This window comes from Geotrypetes seraphini, chromosome 5 (assembly GCF_902459505.1).
Source record: "Geotrypetes seraphini chromosome 5, aGeoSer1.1, whole genome shotgun sequence".
NCBI lineage: Eukaryota > Metazoa > Chordata > Amphibia > Gymnophiona > Dermophiidae > Geotrypetes > Geotrypetes seraphini.
Window position 1 is genome coordinate 50,599,806 of NC_047088.1, and position 14,219 is coordinate 50,614,024.

General features: G+C 43.8%; 1 protein-coding gene across 1 annotated transcript in view; it reads left to right on the forward strand.

The window, feature by feature from the left end:
• The first annotated feature begins 4,728 nt into the window (after positions 1 to 4,728).
• The window catches only part of GPR174 (G protein-coupled receptor 174), a 43,368-nt gene continuing 33,877 nt past the window's right edge, over positions 4,729 to 14,219 (forward strand). Inside the window, exon 1 of the mRNA XM_033946597.1 lies at positions 4,729 to 4,848. The gene's annotated coding sequence lies outside the window, so the exon portion shown is untranslated. The remainder of the gene's footprint in view (positions 4,849 to 14,219) is intronic.

Genomic DNA, 14,219 nt, shown 5'->3' on the forward strand with positions numbered 1-14,219 from the left:
CCCCCCCCTTTCTTTCTCTCTTGTCACTCTTCAGAGAAGGCAGCACTGTTAGTTGGTCTATGGAGGAACAGCAGCCTGTTTAATTCCAGGAAGCATGAAGCTCTGTGTCTTTCTTTTTCTCTCCCTACCTCCCCCCCAGCCACTGTCTTTCTTTATCTCTCCCTGCCACCCCCCAACCCACCACCGACGATGACGATGATAATTTCTCCCTGCTTCCCCGACGTGCAAAAGCCAGGCTCATGCAGCCATTACACAAGCGTTCCTCCCCGACTTCAATTATGATGTCAGAGAGGAAGTTCCGGGCCAGCCAGGCAGCGATTGGCTGGCCCAGAACTTCCTCTCCGACGTCAGAATTGACGTCGGGGGGAATGCTTGTGTAGTGGCTGCACAGGCCTGGCTTTTGCGCGTTGGGGAAGCAGGGAGAACGCAAAGGCAACGCGATCTACTGGTCGATCACGATCGACCTTTTGGGCACCCCTGCTCTATAGGCTAGCTGGTTTCATGTATATTATACTGAAAGCCTGACTGGCTCTTGGGTCTCCAGTACAAGTTGTCAGAAAAATCTTCATAGACTCCGACTAATTTCCAATCTGAAAAAATCAGATCATATCACACCTTATTACCAATGACTACATTGATTACCAGTTGTAAGCTTCTATACCACTACTAATGACTGGGGAGTCAATTCAGAGCAGTTGGCATGAGCTTCAGTAATGGTGTTACAATACATGAGCTTCAGTAAAGGTGTTACAGTACACGAGCTTCAGTAATGGTGTTACATTACACTTGCTATTGATATTGCATAAGTGGGCACACCTAAATATTGGCACATAAATGCTGATTTATGCTAGTATTCTATGACAGAATCTGGGTGCCCGGATGTCATAACAGAATTAGCATTTAGCACACTGTATTTGGAGCCCTGTATAGAATTGCCACCCGCAATATGCATATTTGCCTCTTTGCGATCTGGGTACACATCTAGTCTCCTTTGCAGAACAGAGGGAACAATAGAAGGAATGGTGGATGGTTATTCTGATTTTTCTTTGAGCAGGTAACAGTTGAGGAGTCTGAGATTAAGGATATGGCATGAACCTCCTGCCTTTCTTGGAATGAGAGTTTCTTGACCAGAACCCTCAATTCTTCTCCTGAGGTGGAACAGAGAAATGCATGGGGGAGGGGGGAGTGATGGGAAGGAAATGTGCTACTGAAAAATGCATGGAGGTGGCCGAAAGAGAAGCGAAAGAAAAAGGTTCTGCACATGGGGAAGGGAAGAGAGGGTTAATTGGATATGGTTTATTAACCTTTATATACTATTTTTTACAAGTAGTGGCAAAGTGATTTACAAACAATAAATAGGGAAAATAGAAAGGAACTACAAATTATGCATAGGAAAGTGATAGTATAGAACAGTGTTCTTCAACCTTTTTACACCTATGGACCAGCGGAAAGAAAAAATTATTTTGTGGACCAGCAAACTACTAGAACTGAAATTTAAAAACCCTGTTTCCGCCCCGTCTCCGCGAGCTCAGTCCTCGCAAACCATCTGATCCCATCCGCACAAGCCTCAGTTATGATTTTATATTGAATGTATTTTATTAAAGTATAAAAAGAAACAATATTCTGTACAATTGCCATTTTATAAATACAAATAATATAGAGCAAGGATCAACAAAACCCCTGTATCCCCTCTCCTTCACATATATCCCCTCTACTATCAAGAAAACTGAATAAACCAAATTATTACAGAATGCTACACAGAAATATCATGCTAACAGAATACCGCAGTCACACATAGCAGGAATAGGGTTAGGGGAATGCAACTAGGGCAATTGTCCCCCTGGTCAGAGAGAGTCCTAAGCCACTGCCTGGACTTTGCAGTCCCCAGTTATGTCTAACACCAGCTCTAGCAAGATATACATTTCAAATCTGATATATTTTAATCACAAAATAGAAATAAAATTATTTGTTTCTACCTTTTGTTGTCTCTGGTTTCTGCTTTCATCTTCTTTTCACTCTTTTCCTTCCAGCGTCTGCCCTCTCTGTCTCTTCAATCCAGCATTTGCTCCTTCCATCTACTGTCTGACCTCTCCCCCTTCCATATGGTATTTGTCTTATTTCTATGCTCCTCTCCCCTTTCCATCCAGCCTGTTCCCCCTCTCTCCTTTTTACATGATTCATTCCAGCTTCACTGCTCTCTTCATTTTTATCTCTCCTACACCAGATCTAGCATCTTTGTCCCTCTCTATTTCTCTGCTGACCCACCTTCCCATCTCATTCCTCAGGCAGCCTCAGGTCCTTTGATGGGTCACGCCGCCTCTGAGGAAAGAGGAAGTTGCATCATCAGAGGTGGCCGCGACTCAGCAAAAGCCCCAAGGCTGCCTTCCTGAATCGCTGCGCTGGTAAATAAGAAGAGCTGCTGGGAGGGGAAAAAGCCACTGTCTGAGGCTCCCCATGATCTCTCTGGCCCTGAGCGGACTTCAGCTCGTCGATCTTGCTAGCCCTGCGCGAACCGGCAGGAAATTGCAGATGTCGATCTTGCCGGTCCTACGCATGGGAAGGTGTCTCGACTTAGGCATCACTAGGTTTCCTAAGAGTTCGGAACCAAACTCTTAATTTGTTTAATTTATGTACTCAAGGAACTAAGGAACGAAATAGCTGAGCCACTTCGACAGATATGCAACCTATCCTTAAAAACTGGAGAGATTCCGGAAGACTGGAAAATAGCAAATGTCACGCCCATCTTCAAGAAAGGCTCAAGGGGAGACCCAGGAAACTACAGGCCGGTGAGCTTGACCTCGGTCCCGGGAAAGATGATGGAAGCACTGATTAAAGACAGCATCTGGGAACACATCGACAACTATGGGCAGCTAAAGTTGAGCCAGCATGGCTTCTGCAAGGGCAGGTCATGCCTCACGAACTTATTATACTTCTTTGAGGGGGTAACCAGCCAGGTGGATAAAGGGGAATCCATAGATATCATTTACCTTGACTTCCAAAAAGCCTTCGACAAGGTGCCATACGAAAGACTACTAAGGAAGCTATGGAACCACGGGGTGCAAGGGGAGGTCCACCGATGGATCAAAAACTGGTTGACGGACAGGAAACAGAGGGTTGGAGTAAAGGGCCTTTACTCAGACTGGCAATGGGTCACGAGCGGAGTTCCACAGTGGTCGGTGCTGGGACCGCTTCTATTCAATATATTCATTAACGACCTGGAGGCAGGAACAAAATGTGAGGTTATTAAATTTGCGGATGACACCAAACTATATCGCAAGGTCAATAACATTGAGGACTGCGAAGATCTCCAAAAAGATCTGACAACACTGGAAAAATGGGCCACAAAGTGGCAAATGAGTTTCAACATAGGGAAATGCAAGGTCATGCATATAGGGAAAAAAACCCCAATGTTCACTTACAAAATGGGGGGTGAGTGACCTTGAAAGAGACCTGGGAGTGATGGCGTCGGCGCAGTGTGCAACAGCCTCAAGGAAAGCAAACAAAATGTTGGGTATCATTAAGAAGGGTATCACGATCAGGGCGAAGGAAGTCATCCTGCCACTGTATCGTGCTATGGTGCGCCCGCACCTGGAGTACTGTGTTCAATTCTGGTCGCCGTACCTCAAGAAGGACATTGAGGTACTTGAGAGAGTCCAAAGAAGAGCAACTAAGCTAATAAAGGGCATGGAGGACCTCTCATATACTGACAGACTGAAAAAGCTAGGGCTTTTCTCCCTGGAAAAGCGGAGACTTAGAGGAGACATGATAGAAACCTTCAAGATCATGAAGGGCATAGAAAAAATAGACAGATTTTTCAAATTAAGGGGATCAACAAGTACAAGGGGGCACTCAGAGAAATTGAAAGGGGAGAGGTTTAGAACAAACGCCAGGAAGTTCTTTTTCACACAGAGGATGGTGGATACATGGAATGCGCTACCGGAGGATGTGATAAACAGGAGCACGCTACAGGGGTTCAAAGAAGCTTTGGATAGGTACTTGGAGGACAAAGGGAATGAGGGGTACAGATAAGAGTAGAGGTAGATTATAGGGATGGGATTAGAGGTAAGTTATAAAATTAATCAGGGACCACTGTTCAGGCACTAGGCCTGATAGGCCGCCACGGGAGCGGACCGCTGAGCAAGATGGACCTCTGGTCTGACTTAGTGGGGGCAACTTCTTATGTTCTTATGTTCACTTGAGCAGTAGCTCAGCTCTTATCGACTCAGTGCTCCTACCTATGAAACAGAAAGAAAGAAGACAGGAAATTATGATTGCAATCAGAATAACTAGCAAGTAGTGTCTAAACCCTAATCTTATCTCTAATCTCAGGATTTCTAAACCACTGTCTCCCAATAAGGTCTGAAGTCGTTTGCACATGCAATAAAATACCTATTTCCTGGAAAATTTCCTTTACATCATCGGCTGCTTCCAGATTTGGATAACTTACAAGAATAGTTGCAAATCTTTGCTGGAATTATAAACGAGGGTCCTCCTTTTACCAGATGGTTCGACAAAGATTTAAATTGTCTGAATGTCCTACACCAGGGGATTCTATAGCTGTAATCTAATCTCTTTAGTAACAAATGAAGACTTTTATTGTGAACAAAGTTTTCTAAGTGCAAATAATTCAGTTCACCCTAATAATTCACCCTACATGGGAAAATTAATGTTCTTTTCTCTCTTTAAAGATAGTCAGATACTGATAGCAATCTAGTCTTCTATTTAAGGCTGTGTTTTTTTTCTTTTCATCGGCATTTCTCATTTTGTGTGCGGCTTCACAGACTCCAGTGCTTTGCACAAGATACGCTACGTATGAGTCAACATCAGAGCTCTTGATCTCAGAACCTGGTAAGTGATTCCAAATTTTACTTTATACGCCCCCCTTTTTCTTTTCTTGTAACCAGCTAAAGACTGAGAAAAAGAAACCCAAAACTCTCTCAAATGAATCTCTCATTCATTTGATTTTGGAAAGAAAAGTGTTTTTCATTTATTTATGTTCTAAGGGTGTTATATTTTAAACCTCGTTAATGAATACCAAGTGTGTGTCAGTGATGAGTCCCTACAAACATATTACTTTAATCAAGCAATTTGCCTCTGAACATAAGAATAGCCATACCCACCTTTTTACCTGACTCTTGCAAACATGCCCCTAACCTCTATTTCTACCTCAGCAAAATTATTCTTCCACACTGACTTACAGGCAAAACTAAGGCTCAAGGTGCACACTCGGTGCAAAACTAAGCAAGATCTCCCTACTACCCATGTACCCAAACCACAAATGCCAAAATCTGTCCTTTACTTCAAATGTATTGTAATTCTAGCTGCTTTACTTATAGGGCCTATCAGTTGCCTTGCTCAGCCCCCAAATCTTGTATTCATTCCTTCATACAGTTCATAAGAATTATCCCTCTGCTACTGTTTTTCCCTTTAATCTGCTGTTCTGAATATCTTATTTGTGAATTTGCATCCTTGTTGCCCATCATTTGCCATGTTCCTGTTCCCAGTACCTAAAACATGTACATAGGAATTTCTACTACTGCTCTTCATCCTTTTGATTAGTTGTTCTGTTTTAGGCCGTTTTAGGTAGCCCGAGAGCCCGTCTCAATGGGTGAACCTAACGCGGAGCTGGGAGGCCCGCATTGGTAGCCCATCACAGTCGTGGGGCCGTCTGGGGCGGTTAGGAGGCAGGGGATAGGCTGGCGGGTCTTTTCCACCATGGGGAAGACCTGCCATTTGCGGCCGTGGCTGAGCAGGGCATCAGGAGGGGCTTTTTTTAAAAGCCAGGGTTTGGGAGGACTCAGGGCTTACCTGGTCCTCCAAGGCGGCTTTTCCCACCCGCCCGTCCTTGGGGTCACGGATAGCAGGGCTGGGTAGCGGTGTCTCGGGGTGTGGTATCCCGAGCTACTGGCTGCTGGGCTCATCAGGGGATGAGCGGTGGGCCGGCTGGGAGCCATGCCTGGTGGGTCAGGTGACCCTGGAGAATGGGATCCTTGCTAGCATGGCGGGGTCGGGGGCCATAACTTTGTTTAAGGTAGCTCGGGAAATGTTATGATGTTATTATGCTGTTATATATTTAATGTGTAACTTACAATAAACAGAGCTGCGGCTAATTTTTACCATAACTATAGTTTGTGTGTTTGTATAGAACATAAGGGATGGTGGGGCACAGGTTAATGGGGGTATTCAGGGAGCGGGCCTATCCAGATTCCACTGTTAATGAAGTTGTGATCTTGTTGATAACCTTCTACTGTGTATATAAACTTGTAACCTGTTCTGGGCTCTTCTGGGAGGATGAGCTAGAAATTCGACTAAATAAATAAATAAAATACTGGGGCAGACTGATGGTCTTTCTAGCCCCGTATCCTGCTTCCAGCAACTAGTTGGCAGAATCCTAAAAAAAAAACTTTGAAATAGGTGTTGTAAACCAACCTTCTGTGAACCCTCCACTTCTAATCCTTGGCCTCATTTCCAGGGGACCTCCATTCCCACTTTCTGCACCCCTTCTTCTTGCAGTTCTAATGTTATTTCTGTCTTCCTCGCCTCCCCCCCCCCCTCCCTATTCTATCTCAATTATTAAATGATATGCTTCCTTTTTTGCGCATTGTAACTAGGCCTCTTTACGTCTGGCTCCCCAGAATCTACTGTATTCTTTTGTGAAGTGCTGAACTATTTGTGTCGATGTGTGGTATATCAAATAAAGAGGAACTATGAACTATTACGTTATTTATATGCAAAACATATATTTGGACTGATTATGAGACTTCTTATAGAAGATTTTGCAAATAAATTAAAATAATTTAGAAACAAACCATGATCATTTGTTAAGTATTTCTGTCACCACCTTTGTTAATTTTAGAATTATGTGTGGGGTTTTGTGTTTTTTAAAATTGTACATTGTTTTCAACTATTTTGGTGGCCATTTATCATAACAGTAAGGATGTATCAAACTAGAGAAGTGACTTTATGGTGCTCATTTTGGGTCCCTTTTACAAAGCTACAATAGCAGGTCTTCCATGGCAAATGTACTGAAGCTCATTCAATTCCTATGGGCTTTGGTGCATTTGCAGCTGGAGAACCACTACCATGGCTTTGCAAAAGTCACCCTTTCAGAGCACTTAAATTTACAAAATTCCATAGTAATGTATGGAACTTTATGAGTCTTATGGGCTCCTTTTACTAAGCTGCACTAGCGGTTTTAGCATGCGCGCTAGACGCTAACGCCTCCATTGAGCTGGCATTAGTTTTTCCATGTAGCGCGGGGGTTAGCGTGCGCTTAACTGCAGCGCGTGCTAAAAACGCTAGCGCACCTTAGTAAAAGGACCTCTATGTGCTTTGAGAATGAGCCTCCAAATCTTTCATCTTTTATATACAATTAGTTGTAAACAGGAAACAAACTGTAGTGTGCTCTTTTGCTCATAACAATAAATCTCTTTTTTTCTTTATTTATATTTAGCACATGCTTTTTATTGGCAGCTCAGAGAAGATTACATTTAAGTATAGTAAGGTGTACCAAGGGCGGGACGGGGGGGGAGGTCTGCCCCGGGTGCACAGTAGGCCGGGTCCGGAACCTCCCACCCTACTCTACCACGGGACCTGCACATCAGTGCGGTTGCCGGTCTACCCCCTCCGACGTACTTGTTCCGGAGCAGAGTCAGCAGCCGTGGGGAGGTGCAGCTAGGTCCCACGATGACTGTGTCTGTCAGCTCTGCTCCGGAACAACTGATGTCAGAGGGGGTGGATTGGCAGCCATGCTGAGGTGCAGGAAGGTCCTGCAATGACTAAGTCTGCTGGCTTTGCTCCAGAAAAAGTGATGTCGGAGGGGGGTGGACTGGCAGCCTAAGACATCGCATTACCTTTCAGCAACTCCCCGCGTCTGCCGGTCCACCCCCTCCAACGTCACTTACTTCTTTTGGAGCAGAGCCGGCAGCTGCAGTCATCATGGACCTTGCTCCATGGCATTGGGATGGAGGGAGAGAGAAAGGATGATGAGATTGAAGGCAAGAGAACTTTTGATTTGGAAGAGAAACTCTAGAGTAGCAAATACAATGCAGACTTTATCACCCTAATGCAGTGCAAAGATTTTTAATATGGAGCAGGGTACTGGAATGGAAGGGTGGTGTGCAGGGAAAGGGGAGAGAGACATAAGGGGGAAGGATACTGGATGGAATTGGGTTGGAGGAAAAGAAAGGGGGCAGATGCTGATGGAAGTGGAAGGAAGGGAGAGACAAGGGGCAGATGCTGATGGAAGAGGGGTAGATGGAGAGAGAGAGTGCAGACAGTGGATGAAAGGAAGAGAGTGACAAGAAGATGAGGAAAGCAGAAACCAGAGAAGGCAAGGGTAGAAATTATTTTTCTTAATTTTGCTTTAGAAGACATGCGTCAGTGTTTCTATGGTGTTGCATTGTGTGCAGAGTCTAGCTTCTTAGTGGTTCAGTTTAACCTTTGTCTACGTATTTCTATTTTATCCCCCCTTATACAAAACTGTACAGTGTTTTTTAGCACCGGCCATGGTGGTAACAGCTCTGATGCTCAGAATTCTATGAGCGTCTGAGCTATTACCACTGTGGCTAAAAACTGCACTATAGTTTTGTATAAGGGGGAGGGGTTAGTTTGTGATTACATATTCCATACTAGACGAAGGTGTTTTCTGTGTTCTGTGTGTTCGAAAGTCATGGTTTTCTGTTAGGATTGATGGTGTAGGATTGATTTGTACTAGTCTGGCTTGTTCAGTTTTACAATGAGTGTATTGATGTTGTACTGCTCACTGTAGTATGCAAGATGCTGCCTTTTCCTAGGTATTCATGTGTGACATGTGGCTTGTTACTAAAAATCATGTTTTTTGTACAGATGGGGGGGTGCCATAAAATGATGGGCCTCGGGTGTCACATATGCTAGGTACACCACTGAATATAGTAGGTATTTCTCCATCACCCGAGGACTCAAGATTTTAGGTGACCTCTTTACAAAAGCTTTTTAGGGCCTTAGACATGCTGAAGATCCATAAATGCCCTCGAGTCAGAGTTAACAATGAGGGACCAACTCCCCAACACCCCCCCCACACACACACACACACACACACACATACACTAAGGCATGGAGGATTAAGTGACTTGCCCAAGACTACAAAGAGCTGCCATAAGATTTGAGGCTAGACATTCCAGTTTCCAGCCAACTGAAAGACCAACTAACACGTTAATTAACACACTATGCAAACATCAGGCCCCTGTGTGTATTAAAAAAATAAACTGCCTTGAATGCAAATGCATGCAAACCTGATCATTATTATGTAAACAGAATAATACAACTTGCAGTGAACTTCACCAACTACATAATTCCTTGAAAGTTATCAACACCAGGGCTAGTTTAAGGCATTAACAGGGCTTAATTTCTGGGAGATTAGCCTGGAACACAGTTCCATCACTTCTTTTCAGACTCTAGAGCAGGGGTGTCAAAGTCCCTCCTCGAGGGCTGCAATCCAGTCGGGATATCAGGATTTCCCCAATAAATATGCATGAGATCTATTTGCATGCACTAATTTCATTGTATGCTAATAGATCTCATGCATATTCATTGGGGAAATCCTGAAAACCTGACTGGATTGCGGCCCTCGAGGAGGGACTTTGACACTCCTGCTCTAGAGCAACATGGATGTTTTGCTCCAGCCCTTTCGTTCCAGGAAGCCTGCAGGGGATAGAAGTCTTTTAATTTCCCTTGCAGTATTCTGAGAGTGCTAGATCAGTAAATTAATAAAGATAATATTATTTTTTCTAGAGAAATGTCTTTGATATATTTGTAGAGACATATAAGAATACCACCATTTGGACAGTGTTTTAAACCTATTTCAGGTTGGTGGCTATCATTTTTGATTACCAGATTGTTGTAAACAGTGACATTTGTTTTGAAAGCTAATCAGCAAGGATATATTCTACTGAGACTGAGTAGAAGTTCTCAATAGATCTGCAAGGATATATTCCAGAAAAACTATGTAGTTTTTCAGGATTGTTCAGACTCCTGAGGAAGGCCATTCAGCTGAAACATAGGCCAGTGTCAAGTTTTACAATTCAATAAAGCTTTGTGAATTCAGAACAAGAGGCCATTTTTGATTTTGCCAAGGTTCTGTCCTGTCATCAGCTTCATTGTTGTTTCCTCCCCATTTTGGACTGTGAAAACTGGTTCTTCTTTTTCTTGTTTACAGATATATTACATTATATTACATTAGTGATTTCTATTCCGTCATTACCTTGCGGTTCAAGGCAGATTGCATAAGGAGTTATTTGGACATTTCCCGTGGAGCGGGTTGCTATTGGAGATTGAGATGATTCTTGCTGTGTTAGTTTGTCTTTCAGGATTTCTTGAATAGCAGGGTTTTTATTTCTTTTCTGAAGGTTTTGCAGTCTGGGTTCATGATCAGTAAATTAGAGAGTTGGTGGTCTAGTTTTGCTGCTTGGCTAGGAGGCCATCGTACATTTTTTTCATTTGTCTTTTCTGATTGGAGGGTACATGAATGGAGTGTGGGTTCTCCTATGTCTGGTTGTGGTTGTTTGGATTAGTCGGTTGTTCAAGTAGGCTGGGCAGTCTCCGTTTATGGTCTTAAATAGTAGACAGTAGAATTTGAATAATATTCTTGCTTGTATTGGGAGCCAGTGTGAATTGAGGTAAGCCACTGTGATGTGGTCGTGTTTCCTCAGTGACTAGATAAGTCTCAGAGCTGTGTTTTGTACTGTTTGTAGTAGTTTTATCATGATTGTGGGGCAGGGGAGATAGAGGATGTTGCAGTAGCCTAGAACACTATTCTTCAACTGCCAGTCCGCGACCGGTGCCAGTCCGCAGGAAATTTCGGCCGGTCCATGGAAGGCCGGCAAGATTGCTGCTGCTCCTGCTAAACACGACAGGAAATCTTCTTTCTGACATCAGAGAGGACGTTCTGGGCCAGCCAATCGCTGCCTGGCTGGCCCAGAACATCAGAATTGATGTCGGAAAGAAGATTTCCTGTCGGATTTAGCAGCAGCAGCAGCAGCAGGGCGGTAAGAGCAGGGGAAAGGAGGGAGGGAGGCTTTTTTTTGCCGGCAAGGAGGGAAGGAGGTAGTCAGGCAAGCAGACTGGCTTTGGCCAGGGAGGGAGGGAGAGAGGTAGACAGGCAGACAGGCTGGCTTCAGGGATGGGGGTGAGACAAAGTGTGGAAGGCAGTGAGAGGAACATAGGAAGGAGGCACTGGGGGCACTAAAGAAAGGAAGGGGCACTAAGGACATGGGAAGGAGGCACTGGGGGCACTAAAGACATGGGAAGGAGGCACTAGGGGCACTAAAGACAGGAAGGGGCACTAAGGACATGGGAAGCAGGCACGGGGGCACTAAAGACATGGGAAGGAGGCACTGGGGGCACTAAAGACATAGGAAGGGGCACTAAGGACATGGGAAGGAGGCACGGGGGCACTATGGACATGGAAATGAGGCATTGGGGGCACTAAGGACATGGGAAGGAGGCACTGGGGCACTAAAGGCATGGGAAGGAGGCACTGGGGGCACTAAAGACATAGGAAGGGGCACTAAGGACTTGGGAAGGAGGCACTGGGGGCACTAAAGATATGGGAAGGAAAGAGGGAGGGAATAGAATTGTTGGGCATGAGTGCAGAAAGAAAGAAATGAAAGGATACACAGACAGAAGGAAACGCAACCAGAGACTCATGAAATCACCAGACAGCAAAGGTAGGAAAAATGATTTTATTTTCAATTTAGTGATCAAAACATGTCAGTTTTGAGAATTTATATCTGCTGTCTATATTTTGCACTATATTTGTCTATTTTTCTATAGTTACTGAGGTGACCAAGCTCGCGGAGATGGGGCGGAAACGGGTTTTTTAAATTTTAGTCCACAAAATAATTATTTTATTTCTGCCGGTCCACGAGTATAAAAAGGTTGAAAAACACTGGCCTAGAAGATCCAGGATTTTGATGTTATCAAGGGATGGATCACTGTGATAAGACTTGTCTTTGTGCTATATAGAGAGAGATTTTGAATTTGCCACAGATGATAGAAACAGTTCTTAAAGGTTGTTTAAATTTGCTGTATCAAAGTAAGTGATGAATCTAGCAGTAGTCCAAGATTCTTCACCTGTGATATACTTCCCAAATGGTATTATGAATTCAGATACCTGTCCCCTAAGAACTGTTTTCATTTTACTAAATCATAGACAGTTGGTGACTCAGAGCTAGATACACAAAACACAGTCGTTAAGACCTTGCAAGTCACTATTAGCCAATTTTTTGGCTGATTTCTAAACAGTGATTGATGTTCAAATGGCTGCCCATGCAAATGAGTTTTGCAGCAGGCAATCATAATCCCATCCAATCGCTTGCTTAGAAACCATCTCACACAGCACACATGCACACATGCACACAGCACACATGCACACAGCACACATGCACAAAGCCAGTTTGGGAAACCCTAAAAGCTGAGCAGCAAGAGAAGCCCCAAAGCAGCCTCCTTCTACTCAGCTGTTGTTTTTTTTTTACTTTTTTTATGGCACAGATTATGTGCATTTTTTTTATGGGACAGATATTGTGTGTGTGTTACACACATATAATACCTGTGCCCATAGAAAAAAAAAAGAAAAAAAAAACAGGCAAACGTCGTTTTTTTCAGTTTGGTAGTACTGATCCAATTCTGGCATGCAATGTTAGGCCATCGATCGGATAGCTAGTTTTAATATTAATTTGCATGCCAGAATCAGAGAATGTACGACCGCATGAAAAACCACGCGGTGAGCTGTTTTCAGCATTGGGTCGGCAAATTCCGTTGGTCGCTAAACCACTCAAACTGATTTAGCGACCATCAATACACAATCGGACCGTTTTGTGCATCTAGCCCTCAGATGTTTGGGGAGACTAAAGTGGAGTGGGGCTGTGATGGGGCTGGTGTGTGGTGATGTGGGGTGCTGTAATCCAAGTTAAAATCCTTGGAGAGCATTGTCCCTCTCTTTCTTCCCCCCCCCCCCCCCCCCACATTCATAGTCCTCTCTCTTTCCTCCCAGGAGTCCCATTTCTCACCATCCTCCCATCTCATCTCCTCACCCCATAATTGCCCCATCTCTTTCTCTCCCTCCACTGTCGGTCCATTGTCTGCCTGATTCCATAGCAGGAAGAACAAATATGAAAGGTGATCTCCCCTTCCCTGCTGCTATCTCCCCAACTCTGGAGGCTGTATACCACTTTGATCATTTTTAGAAATGTGGTATAACAAATGTTTTAATAAATGTAAAATTAAATCATGCAAGGAGCCAGAACCCTGTGTGCAACACTGTTGGCTCTCTCTACTTGTCTCCCTCCTCCTCTTCCTCCCTCCCTGAAACAGGAAGTTACATCACAGGGAAGGGTGGAGAAGAAGAGAAACAAGCAAAGTTGGTAGCAGCAAGCACAGGCCTCTGGCCCTGTACATTATTTAATTTTCTTTGCAGCCTCTGGAGTTGGGGAGACAAAAGCAAGGAAGGGAAGGGAAGATCACCCTTTCTATTTCTTCTTCCTACTTTGGACTCAGGCAGGGAGGGGAAGTTAGTGCTTAGAGCAGGGAAGGCTTAGCCTCTCCAAGCTTCTTATATAAGGTGTCTATGCTGTTAAAAGTGTTTTGCAATATTGTCCCAATTTATACTCATTCAACCATTGAAGGGGGCATGGCATGGACGAAGAGTGGGTATGGAAGTGGTAGCTGGCTAGCGCTTTATGATTAATATGCACTGACTGTATATTTTTGGAACTTTTATTAAGTTTCAATTTACTTTTTTTGATTTTACCTCATTCATTGTATTTATGTTTATATTTGGTCTTTTTACTACTGTTATGCTGTTAACAAACTTGTAAGTTTTTTATGTTGAGTTATACCTGCTGTACACCGCCTTGGATGAATCTCTTCATAAAGGCGGTTAATAAATTTCAATAAATAAATAACGCAGGAGCACTTACCTAAATAAGAAGCAATAAGAGCTCTCGCATTAACGCTCAGCAGATAACATGTGCTAAGGGGACATTAGTTCATGACCTGAAAAAAAAAACAACCTGCCATGTAAAATATGCAGATATCACAAAACTCCATGTTAAAATGCATTAACTGAACATTTTAGCACACTTTAGTAAAAGGATCCCTTTGTCCCTGTCGTTCCTTCCCAAGACATGATTTTTAAAGAATGTGTCTGTTCTCTTCCATCCCTAGCTTGTTGCATATATGCC